Raw genomic sequence first — 13,612 nt, forward strand, 5'->3', positions numbered from 1 at the left:
CAACTTAGAAAAACCATTCAAACACCGTTAGATTCCTATTCTTTTGAACAACACTGCTTCTATTTTTCATATTTTTAACATTTATATTTTTAATTTTATTCAACTTTATTCAACAAAAATTTATAATGTATTTCAATGGGGAGACCCTTCAAATCCTCATTCAACTTACTCATTTTTAAACTCTTACTACTTCCACATACATTGACATAGAGCCACCATTCAAACTTTAAAACGAAGACAAGACATTCAACTATTCAACTTGTATTTATCTTTTCAATATCTATTATACTTTTTCTTCAGTTCCAGTTTAAGTTTCATGATGTTTTTTCACCCGTTTCAGAGTTTATAATGGGTGTGTATGGGACGGAATGTTGGGGCTAGAGTGAGGCAGCTCAACTGCTAGAGTGAGAGGAGCAAAAAAATTAATCTTAAAATCTTTTTTAAAACTGCTGCTGTGTCCACAGCGTTTGCTCTACAGGTATGATTTTACCCTCAAAACGTAGCCATGGCTGTCCTCTTTCATCCAATGTGTTTACTATTGTACTAGGTGTTATGGTTCTTTCATAAATGTCACCAATGCACAGCCTCCTCCCTCCAACTCTTCCATAGACTCTAATGTTAAAATGGCTCAGAAGGTTCGTTTGAAAATCAGAAGAGCATGGTGTCTTTACACTGTCACCACGTCCATATAATAAACTCCACAGGCATGAAAACTGAGAATTAGGTAGACTAGACATGGCTGTCGCTCACGGTGAAAGAATTTTGTCAATACGACATGTACTTTTCATTTGGGAAGAATTTGTTTGGGCCTGACTTTTCTGTTCATTTTAAGCAGCAAAAGTGAGGTGCATGTCTGTGTACGTGTGTATGGAGCCATTGGGTGCGGTCACTATAGCAACCAGGCTCACACCTGCCTGCTTAACGAGCTCTGCCTGCCACTGTGCCAAGATTCATCTTAAGCACTTCTCTTTCAACTGCTGCTGTGTCCACAGTGTTACAGCCATCATTTTACCCTCAAAACGTTGCCATCGTTGTTCTCTTTCCAACATCTTGTCTTTCAAAGCTCAGACATTTAAACTTTTTAAACTGTGTGGATCCAAGTGGAGGGATCACATTTGAGTCATTCAGTGATTCAAAGAATATGACCTTTTAATATTCATTCAGATGTTTTCTAACTCTAAATGTTCTTTTCTCATTTCTTAGGGTTTTCTAATTTACATTTAAAACATTTTCAGTTTTTTTCCAACTCCTCCTTCTGTGTAACCTTCAGCTTTTAGCAGTTCAGCACCTTTGTTTTCAGGTTAAATTCGTTTTTTTTTTTTGTTTTTTTTAAATCTCATTCAATATTTTTAACTCAAAATTCAGCAATTAATTCATTTCAGTGCATACATTCAGATTCAAGCATTCACACTGCAGTTTCTTCAGAAAATGCACTTTCTAGTTATTAGTGTGAATGCTTGAAAAGCATTCACAGTATTGTTCTTCTAATCTTTATTATTCCATTTTATTAGTGTGAATGCTTGAAAAGCATTCACAGTATTGTTATTCGAATCTTTATTATTATTATTATATTTTATTATTCTTCCGTACGTTTTTTGTAAGCCTACTCCTTCAAAACCGTTCAACTTAGAAAAACCATTCAAACACCGTTAGATTCCTATTCTTTTGGACAACACTGCTTCTATTTTTCATATTTTTAACATTTATATTTTTAATTTTATTCAACTTTATTCAAGAAAAATTTATAATGTATTTCAATGGGGAGACCCTTCAAATCCTCATTCAACTTACTCATTTTTAAACTCTTACTACTTCCACATACATTGACATAGAGCCACCATTCAAACTTTAAAACGAAGACAAGACATTCAACTATTCAACTTGTATTTATCTTTTCAATATCTATTATACTTTTTCTTCAGTTCCAGTTTAAGTTTCATGATGTTTTTTCACCCGTTTCAGAGTTTATAATGGGTGTGTATGGGACGGAATGTTGGGGCTAGAGTGAGGCAGCTCAACTGCTAGAGTGAGAGGAGCAAAAAAATTAATCTTAAAATATTTTTTAAAACTGCTGCTGTGTCCACAGCGTTTGCTCTACAGGTATGATTTTACCCTCAAAACGTAGCCATGGCTGTCCTCTTTCATCCAATGTGTTTACTATTGTACTAGGTGTTATGGTTCTTTCATAAATGTCACCAATGCACAGCCTCCTCCCTCCAACTCTTCCATAGACTCTAATGTTAAAATGGCTCAGAAGGTTCGTTTGAAAATCAGAAGAGCATGGTGTCTTTCCACTGTCACCACGTCCATATAATAAGCTCCACAGGCATGAAAACTGAGAATTAGGTAGACTAGACATTGCTGTCGCTCACGGTGAAAGAATTTTGTCAATACGACTTTTACTTTTCATTTGGGAGCGATTTGTTTCGGCCTGACTTTTCTGTTCATTTTAAGCAGCAAAAGTGAGGCGCATGTCTGTGTACGTGTGTATGGAGCCATTGGGTGCGGTCACTATAGCAACCAGGCTCACACCTGCCTGCTTAACGAGCTCTGCCTGCCACTGTACCAAGATTCATCTTAAGCACTTCTCTTTCAACTGCTGCTGTGTCCACAGTGTTACAGCCATCATTTTACCCTCAAATTGTCGCCATTATTGTTCTCTTTCCAACACCGTATCTTTGAAAGCTCAGGCATTTAAACTTTTTAAACTGTGTGGATCAAAGTGGAGGGATCACATTTTAGTCATTCAGTGATTCAAAGAATATGACCTTTTAATATTCATTCAGATGTTTTCTGACTCTAAATGTTCTTTTCTCATTTCTTAGGGTTTTCTAATTTACATTTAAAACATTTTCAGTTTTTTTCCAACTTCTTCTTCTGTGTAACCTTCAGCTTTTAGCAGTTCAGCACCTTTGTTTTCAGGTTAAATTCGGTTTTTTTTTTGTTTTGTTTTTTATCTCATTCAATATTTTTAACTCAAAATTCAGCAATTAATTCATTTCAGTGCATACATTCAGATTCAAGCATTCACACTGCAGTTTCTTCAGAAAATGCACTTTCTAGTTATTATTATCTATTCCGTACGTTTTTTGAAAGCCTACTCCTTCAAAACCATTCAACTTAGAAAAACCATTCAAACACCGTTAGATTCCTATTCTTTTGGACACTGTTGCTTGTATTTTTCTCATTTTTAACATTTATATTTTTAATTTTATTCAACTTTTTTCAACAAAAATTTCCCATGTATTTCAATGGGGAGACCCTTCAAATTCTCATTCAACTTCCTCCTCTTTAAACTGTATCTACTTCCACATACATTGACATAGAGCCACCATTCAAACTTTAAAACGAAGACAAGACATTCAACTATTCAACTTGTATTTATCTTTTCAATATCTATTATACTTTTTCTTCAGTTCCAGTTTAAGTTTCATGATGTTTTTTCACCCGTTTCAGAGTTTATAATGGGTGTGTATGGGACGGAATGTTGGGGCTAGAGTGAGACAGCTCAACTGCTAGAGTGAGAGGAGCAAAAAAATTAATCTTAAAATCTTTTTTAAAACTGCTGCTGTGTCCGCAGCGTTTGCTCTACAGGTATGATTTTACCCTCAAAACGTAGCCATCGCTGTCCTCTTTCATCCAATGTGTTTACTATTGTACTAGGTGTTATGGTTCTTTCATAAATGTCACCAATGCACAGCCTCCTCCCTCCAACTCTTCCATAGACTCTAATGTTAAAATGGCTCAGAAGGTTGGTTTGAAAATCAGAAGAGCATGGTGTCTTTCCACTGTCACCACGTCCATATAATAAACTCCACAGGCATGAAAACTGAGAATTCAGTAGACTAGACATTGCTGTCGCTCACAGTGAAAGAATTTCGTCAATACGACTTTTACTTTTCATTTGGGAACGATTTGTTTCGGCCTGACTTTTCTGTTCATTTTAAGCAGCAAAAGTGAGGCGCATGTCTGTGTACGTGTGTATGGAGCCATTGGGTGCGGTCACTATAGCAACCAGGCTCACACCTGCCTGCTTAACGAGCTCTGCCTGCCACTGTGCCAAGATTCATCTTAAGCACTTCTCTTTCAACTGCTGCTGTGTCCACAGTGTTACAGCCATCATTTTACCCTCAAATTGTCGCCATTATTGTTCTCTTTCCAACACCGTATCTTTCAAAGCTCAGGCATTTAAACTTTTTAAACTGTGTGGATCAAAGTGGAGGGATCACATTTGAGTCATTCAGTGATTCAAAGAATATGACCTTTTAATATTCATTCAGATGTTTTCTGACTCTAAATGTTCTTTTCTCATTTCTTAGGGTTTTCTAATTTACATTTAAAACATTTTCAGTTTTTTTCCAACTCCTTCTTCTGTGTAACCTTCAGCTTTTAGCAGTTCAGCACCTTTGTTTTCAGGTTAAATTTGTTTTTTTTTTGTTTTTTTTTAATCTCATTCAATATTTTTAACTCAAAATTCAGCAATTAATTCATTTCAGTGCATACATTCAGATTCAAGCATTCACACTGCAGTTTCTTCAGAAAATGCACTTTCTAGTTCTATTTTATTATTATTATCTATTCCGTACGTTTTTTGAAAGCCTACTCCTTCAAAACCGTTCAACTTAGAAAAACCATTCAAACACCGTTAGATTCCTATTCTTTTGGACAACACTGCTTCTATTTTTCATATTTTTAACATTTATATTTTTAATTTTATTCAACTTTATTCAACAAAAATTTATAATGTATTTCAATGGGGAGACCCTTCAAATCCTCATTCAACTTACTCATTTTTAAACTCTTACTACTTCCACATACATTGACATAGAGCCACCATTCAAACTTTAAAACGAAGACAAGACATTCAACTATTCAACTTGTATTTATCTTTTCAATATCTATTATACTTTTTCTTCAGTTCCAGTTTAAGTTTCATGATGTTTTTTCACCCGTTTCAGAGTTTATAATGGGTGTGTATGGGACGGAATGTTGGGGCTAGAGTGAGAGAGCTCAACTGCTAGAGTGAGAGGAGCAAAAAAATTAATCTTAAAATCTTTTTTAAAACTGCTGCTGTGTCCGCAGCGTTTGCTCTACAGGTATGATTTTACCCTCAAAACGTAGCCATGGCTGTCCTCTTTCATCCAATGTGTTTACTATTGTACTAGGTGTTATGGTTCTTTCATAAATGTCACCAATGCACAGCCTCCTCCATCCAACTCTTCCATAGACTCTAATGTTAAAATGGCTCAGAAGGTTTGTTTGAAAATCAGAAGAGCATGGTGTCTTTCCACTGTCACCACGTCCATATAATAAACTCCACAGGCATGAAAACTGAGAATTCAGTAGACTAGAAGCTGCTGTCGCTCACGGTGAAAGAATTTTGTCAATACGACTTTTACTTTTCATTTGGGAACGATTTGTTTCGGCCTGACTTTTCTGTTCATTTTAAGCAGCAAAAGTGAGGTGCATGTCTGTGTACGTGTGTATGGAGCCATTGGGTGCGGTCACTATAGCAACCAGGCTCACACCTGCCTGCTTAACGAGCTCTGCCTGCCACTGTACCAAGATTCATCTTAAGCACTTCTCTTTCAACTGCTGCTGTGTCCACAGTGTTACAGCCATCATTTTACCCTCAAAACGTCGCCATCGTTGTTCTCTTTCCAACACAGTGTCTTTCAAAGCTCAGAAATGTCAACTTTTTAAACGGTGTGGATCAAAGTGGAGGGATCACATTTGAGTCATTCAGTGATTCAAAGAATATGACCTTTTAATATTCTTTCAGATGTTTTCTGACTCTAAATGTTCTTTTCTCATTTCTTAGGTTTTTCTAATTTACAATTAAAACATTTTCAGCTTTTTTCCAACTTCTTCTTCTGTGTAACCTTCAGCTTTTAGCAGTTCAGCACTTTTGTTTTCAGGTTAAATTCGGTTTTTTTTTTGGTTTTTTTTAATCTCATTCAATATTTTTAACTCAAAATTCAGCAATTAATTCATTTCAGTGCATACATTCAGATTCAAGCATTCACACTGCAGTTTCTTCAGAAAATGCACTTTCTAGTTATATTTAGTGTGAATGCTTGAAAAGCATTCACAGTATTGTTCTTCTAATCTTTATTATTAGTGTGAATGCTTGAAAAGCATTCACAGTATTGTTCTTCTAATCTTTATTATTCCATTTTATTATTATTATCTATTCCGTACGTTTTTTGAAAGCCTACTCCTTCAAAACCATTCAACTTAGAAAAACCATTCAAACACCGTTAGATTCCTATTCTTTTGGACACTGTTGCTTGTATTTTTCTCATTTTTAACATTTATATTTTTAATTTTATTCAACTTTATTCAACAAAAATTTCCCATGTATTTCAATGGGGAGACCCTTCAAATTCTCATTCAACTTACTCATTTTTAAACTCTTACTACTTCAACATACGTTCACATAGAGCCACCATTCAAACTTTAAAACGAAGACAAGACATTCAACTATTCAACTTGTATTTATCTTTTCAATATCTATTATACTTTTTCTTCAGTTCCAGTTTAAGTTTCATGATGTTTTTTCACCCGTTTCAGAGTTTATAATGGGTGTGTATGGGACGGAATGTTGGGGCTAGAGTGAGGCAGCTCAACTGCTAGAGTGAGAGGAGCAAAAAAAAAAATCTTAAAATCTTTTTTAAAACTGCTGCTGTGTCCGCAGCGTTTGCTCTACAGGTATGATTTTACCCTCAAAACGTAGCCATGGCTGTCCTCTTTCATCCAATGTGTTTACTATTGTACTAGGTGTTATGGTTCTTTCATAAATGTCACCAATGCACAGCCTCCTCCCTCAAACTCTTCCATAGACTCTAATGTTAAAATGGCTCAGAAGGTTCGTTTGAAAATCAGAAGAGCATGGTGTCTTTCCACTGTCACCACGTGCATATAATAAACTCCACAGACATGAAAACTGAGAATTTGGTAGACTAGACATTGCTGTCGCTCACAGTGAAAGAATTTTGTCAATACGACTTTTACTTTTCATTTGGGAACGATTTGTTTCGGCCTGACTTTTCTGTTCATTTTAAGCAGCAAAAGTGAGGTGCATGTCTGTGTACGTGTGTATGGAGCCATTGGGTGCGGTCACTATAGCAACCAGGCTCACACCTGCCTGCTTAACGAGCTCTCTCTCTCACTCTGCCAAAATTAATCTTAAACACTTCTCTTTCAACTGCTGCTGTGTCCACAGTGTTAAAGCCATCATTTTACCCTCAAAACGTCGCCATCGTTGTTCTTTTTCCAACATCTTGTCTTTCAAAGCTCAGAGATGTAAACTTTTTAAACTGTGTGGGTCCAAGTGGAGGGATCACATTTGAGTCATTCAGTGATTCAAAGAATATGACCTTTTAATATTCTTTCAGATGTTTTCTGACTCTAAATGTTCTTTTCTCATTTCTTAGGTTTTTCTAATTTACAATTAAAACATTTTCAGCTTTTTTCCAACTTCTTCTTCTGTGTAACCTTCAGCTTTTAGCAGTTCAGCACTTTTGTTTTCAGGTTAAATTCAGGTTGTTGTTTTTTAATCTCATTCAAAATTTTTAACTTAAATTCAGTAATTATTTCATTTCAGTGCATACATTCAGATTCAAGCATTCACACTGCAGTTTCTTCAGAAAATGCACTTTCTAGTTAGTGTGAATGCTTGAAAAGCATTCACAGTATTGTTCTTCTAATCTTTATTATTATATTTTATTATTATTATCTATTCCGTACGTTTTTTGTAATCCTACTACTTCAAAACCGTTCAACTTAGAAAAACCATTCAAACACCGTTAGATTCCTATTCTTTTGGACATGACTGCTTCTATTTTTCTCATTTTTAACATTTATATTTTTAATTTTATTCAACTTTATTCAACAAAAATTTATAATGTATTTCAATGGGGAGACCCTTCAAATTCTCATTCAACTTACTCATTTTTAAACTCTTACTACTTCCACATACATTGACATAGAGCCACCATTCAAACTTTAAAACGAAGACAAGACATTCAACTATTCAACTTGTATTTATCTTTTCAATATCTATTATACTTTTTCTTCAGTTCCAGTTTAAGTTTCATGATGTTTTTTCAGCCGTTTCAGAGTTTATAATGGGTGTGTATGGGACGGAATGTTGGGGCTAGAGTGAGACAGCTCAACTGCTAGAGTGAGAGGAGCAAAAAAATTAATCTTAAAATCTTTTTTAAAACTGCTGCTGTGTCCACAGCGTTTGCTCTACAGGTATGATTTTACCCTCAAAACGTAGCCATGGCTGTCCTCTTTCATCCAATGTGTTTACTATTGTCCTAGGTGTTATGGTTCTTTCATAAATGTCACCAATGCACAGCCTCCTCCCTCCAACTCTTCCATAGACTCTAATGTTAAAATGGCTCAGAAGGTTCGTTTGAAAATCAGAAGAGCATAGTGTCTTTCCACTGTCACCACGTCCATATAATAAGCTCCACAGGCATGAAAACTGAGAATTAGGTAGACTAGACATTGCTGTCGCTCACGGTGAAAGAATTTTGTCAATACGACTTTTACTTTTCATTTGGGAGCGATTTGTTTCGGCCTGACTTTTCTGTTCATTTTAAGCAGCAAAAGTGAGGCGCATGTCTGTGTACGTGTGTATGGAGCCATTGGGTGCGGTCACTATAGCAACCAGGCTCACACCTGCCTGCTTAACGAGCTCTGCCTGCCACTCTGCCAAGATTCATCTTAAGCACTTCTCTTTCAACTGCTGCTGTGTCCACAGTGTTACAGCCATCATTTTACCCTCAAATTGTCGCCATTATTGTTCTCTTTCCAACACCGTGTCTTTCAAAGCTCAGGCATTTAAACTTTTTAAACTGTGTGGATCAAAGTGGAGGGATCACATTTGAGTCATTCAGTGATTCAAAGAATATGACCTTTTAATATTCTTTCAGATGTTTTCTGACTCTAAATGTTCTTTTCTCATTTCTTAGGGTTTTCTAATTTACATTTAAAACATTTTCAGTTTTTTTCCAACTCCTTCTTCTGTGTAACCTTCAGCTTTTAGCAGTTCAGCACCTTTGTTTTCAGGTTAAATTCGTTTTTTTTTTGTTTTTTTTTAATCTCATTCAATATTTTTAACTCAAAATTCAGCAATTAATTCATTTCAGTGCATACATTCAGATTCAAGCATTCACACTGCAGTTTCTTCAGAAAATGCACTTTCTAGTTCTATTTTATTATTATCTATTCCGTACGTTTTTTGAAAGCCTACTCCTTCAAAACCGTTCAACTTAGAAAAACCATTCAAACACCATTAGATTCCTATTCTTTTGGACACTGTTGCTTGTATTTTTCTCATTTTTAACATTTATATTTTTAATTTTATTCAACTTTATTCAACAAAAATTTCCCATGTATTTCAATGGGGAGACCCTTCAAATTCTCATTCAACTTACTCATTTTTAAACTCTTACTACTTCAACATACGTTGACATAGAGCCACCATTCAAACTTTAAAACGAAGACAAGACATTCAACTATTCAACTTGTATTTATCTTTTCAATATCTATTATACTTTTTCTTCAGTTCCAGTTTAAGTTTCATGATGTTTTTTCACCCGTTTCAGAGTTTATAATGGGTGTGTATGGGACGGAATGTTGGGGCTAGAGTGAGGCAGCTCAACTGCTAGAGTGAGAGGAGCAAAAAAAATAATCTTAAAATCTTTTTTAAAACTGCTGCTGTGTCCGCAGCGTTTGCTCTACAGGTATGATTTTACCCTCAAAACGTAGCCATGGCTGTCCTCTTTCATCCAATGTGTTTACTATTGTACTAGGTGTTATGGTTCTTTCATAAATGTCACCAATGCACAGCCTCCTCCCTCCAACTCTTCCATAGACTCTAATGTTAAAATGGCTCAGAAGGTTCGTTTGAAAATCAGAAGAGCATGGTGTCTTTCCACTGTCACCACGTCCATATAATAAGCTCCACAGGCATGAAAACTGAGAATTAGGTAGACTAGACATTGCTGTCGCTCACGGTGAAAGAATTTTGTCAATACGACTTTTACTTTTCATTTGGGAGCGATTTGTTTCGGCCTGACTTTTCTGTTCATTTTAAGCAGCAAAAGTGAGGCGCATGTCTGTGTACGTGTGTATGGAGCCATTGGGTGCGGTCACTATAGCAACCAGGCTCACACCTGCCTGCTTAACGAGCTCTGCCTGCCACTGTACCAAGATTCATCTTAAGCACTTCTCTTTCAACTGCTGCTGTGTCCACAGTGTTACAGCCATCATTTTACCCTCAAATTGTCGCCATTATTGTTCTCTTTCCAACACCGTATCTTTCAAAGCTCAGGCATTTAAACTTTTTAAACTGTGTGGATCAAAGTGGAGGGATCACATTTTAGTCATTCAGTGATTCAAAGAATATGACCTTTTAAAATTCATTCAGATGTTTTCTGACTCTAAATGTTCTTTTCTCATTTCTTAGGGTTTTCTAATTTACATTTAAAACATTTTCAGTTTTTTTCCAACTTCTTCTTCTGTGTAACCTTCAGCTTTTAGCAGTTCAGCACCTTTGTTTTCAGGTTAAATTCGGGTTTTTTTTGTTTGTTTTTTTAAAATTTCATTTAATATTTTTAACTCAAAATTCAGCAATTAATTCATTTCAGTGCATACATTCAGATTCAAGCATTCACACTGCAGTTTCTTCAGAAAATGCACTTTCTAGTTTATTATTAGTGTGAATGCTTGAAAAGCATTCACAGTATTGTTCTTCTAATCTTTATTAGTGTGAATGCTTGAAAAGCATTCACAGTATTGTTATTCGAATCTTTATTATTATTATTATATTTTATTATTCTTCCGTACGTTTTTTGTAATCCTACTCCTTCAAAACCGTTCAACTTAGAAAAACCATTCAAACACCGTTAGATTCCTATTCTTTTGGACAACACTGCTTCTATTTTTCATATTTTTAACATTTATATTTTTAATTTTATTCAACTTTATTCAAGAAAAATTTATAATGTATTTCAATGGGGAGACCCTTCAAATCCTCATTCAACTTACTCATTTTTAAACTCTTACTACTTCCACATACATTGACATAGAGCCACCATTCAAACTTTAAAACGAAGACAAGACATTCAACTATTCAACTTGTATTTATCTTTTCAATATCTATTATACTTTTTCTTCAGTTCCAGTTTAAGTTTCATGATGTTTTTTCACCCGTTTCAGAGTTTATAATGGGTGTGTATGGGACGGAATGTTGGGGCTAGAGTGAGGCAGCTCAACTGCTAGAGTGAGAGGAGCAAAAAAATTAATCTTAAAATATTTTTTAAAACTGCTGCTGTGTCCGCAGCGTTTGCTCTACAGGTATGATTTTACCCTCAAAACGTAGCCATGGCTGTCCTCTTTCATCCAATGTGTTTACTATTGTACTAGGTGTTATGGTTCTTTCATAAATGTCACCAATGCACAGCCTCCTCCCTCCAACTCTTCCATAGACTCTAATGTTAAAATGGCTCAGAAGGTTCGTTTGAAAATCAGAAGAGCATGGTGTCTTTCCACTGTCACCACGTCCATATAATAAGCTCCACAGGCATGAAAACTGAGAATTAGGTAGACTAGACATTGCTGTCGCTCACGGTGAAAGAATTTTGTCAATACGACCTATACTTTTCATTTGGGAGCGATTTGTTTCGGCCTGACTTTTCTGTTCATTTTAAGCAGCAAAAGTGAGGCGCATGTCTGTGTACGTGTGTATGGAGCCATTGGGTGCGGTCACTATAGCAACCAGGCTCACACCTGCCTGCTTAACGAGCTCTGCCTGCCACTGTACCAAGATTCATCTTAAGCACTTCTCTTTCAACTGCTGCTGTGTCCACAGTGTTACAGCCATCATTTTACCCTCAAATTGTCGCCATTATTGTTCTCTTTCCAACACCGTATCTTTGAAAGCTCAGGCATTTAAACTTTTTAAACTGTGTGGATCAAAGTGGAGGGATCACATTTTAGTCATTCAGTGATTCAAAGAATATGACCTTTTAATATTCATTCAGATGTTTTCTGACTCTAAATGTTCTTTTCTCATTTCTTAGGGTTTTCTAATTTACATTTAAAACATTTACAGTTTTTTTCCAACTTCTTCTTCTGTGTAACCTTCAGCTTTTAGCAGTTCAGCACCTTTGTTTTCAGGTTAAATTCGGTTTTTTTTTTTGTTTTGTTTTTTATCTCATTCAATATTTTTAACTCAAAATTCAGCAATTAATTCATTTCAGTGCATACATTCAGATTCAAGCATTCACACTGCAGTTTCTTCAGAAAATGCACTTTCTAGTTATTATATTTTATTATTATTATCTATTCCGTACGTTTTTTGTAATCCTACTACTTCAAAACCGTTCAACTTAGAAAAACCATTCAAACACCGTTAGATTCCTATTCTTTTGGACATGACTGCTTCTATTTTTCTCATTTTTAACATTTATATTTTTAATTTTATTCAACTTTATTCAACAAAAATTTATAATGTATTTCAATGGGGAGACCCTTCAAATTCTCATTCAACTTACTCATTTTTAAACTCTTACTACTTCCACATACATTGACATAGAGCCACCATTCAAACTTTAAAACGAAGACAAGACATTCAACTATTCAACTTGTATTTATCTTTTCAATATCTATTATACTTTTTCTTCAGTTCCAGTTTAAGTTTCATGATGTTTTTTCACCCGTTTCAGAGTTTATAATGGGTGTGTATGGGACGGAATGTTGGGGCTAGAGTGAGACAGCTCAACTGCTAGAGTGAGAGGAGCAAAAAAATTAATCTTAAAATCTTTTTTAAAACTGCTGCTGTGTCCACAGCGTTTGCTCTACAGGTATGATTTTACCCTCAAAACGTAGCCATGGCTGTCCTCTTTCATCCAATGTGTTTACTATTGTCCTAGGTGTTATGGTTCTTTCATAAATGTCACCAATGCACAGCCTCCTCCCTCCAACTCTTCCATAGACTCTAATGTTAAAATGGCTCAGAAGGTTCGTTTGAAAATCAGAAGAGCATGGTGTCTTTCCACTGTCACCACGTCCATATAATAAGCTCCACAGGCATGAAAACTGAGAATTAGGTAGACTAGACATTGCTGTCGCTCACGGTGAAAGAATTTTGTCAATACGACTTTTACTTTTCATTTGGGAGCGATTTGTTTCGGCCTGACTTTTCTGTTCATTTTAAGCAGCAAAAGTGAGGCGCATGTCTGTGTACGTGTGTATGGAGCCATTGGGTGCGGTCACTATAGCAACCAGGCTCACACCTGCCTGCTTAACGAGCTCTGCCTGCCACTCTGCCAAGATTCATCTTAAGCACTTCTCTTTCAACTGCTGCTGTGTCCACAGTGTTACAGCCATCATTTTACCCTCAAATTGTCGCCATTATTGTTCTCTTTCCAACACCGTATCTTTCAAAGCTCAGGCATTTAAACTTTTTAAACTGTGTGGATCAAAGTGGAGGGATCACATTTGAGTCATTCAGTGATTCAAAGAATATGACCTTTTAATATTCATTCAGATGTTTTCTGACTCTAAATGTTCTTTTCTCATTTCTTAGGGTTTT

The sequence above is a fragment of the Astatotilapia calliptera genome, chromosome 22, assembly GCF_964374335.1.
Source record: "Astatotilapia calliptera chromosome 22, fAstCal68.1, whole genome shotgun sequence".
Taxonomy (NCBI): Eukaryota; Metazoa; Chordata; class Actinopteri; order Cichliformes; family Cichlidae; genus Astatotilapia; species Astatotilapia calliptera.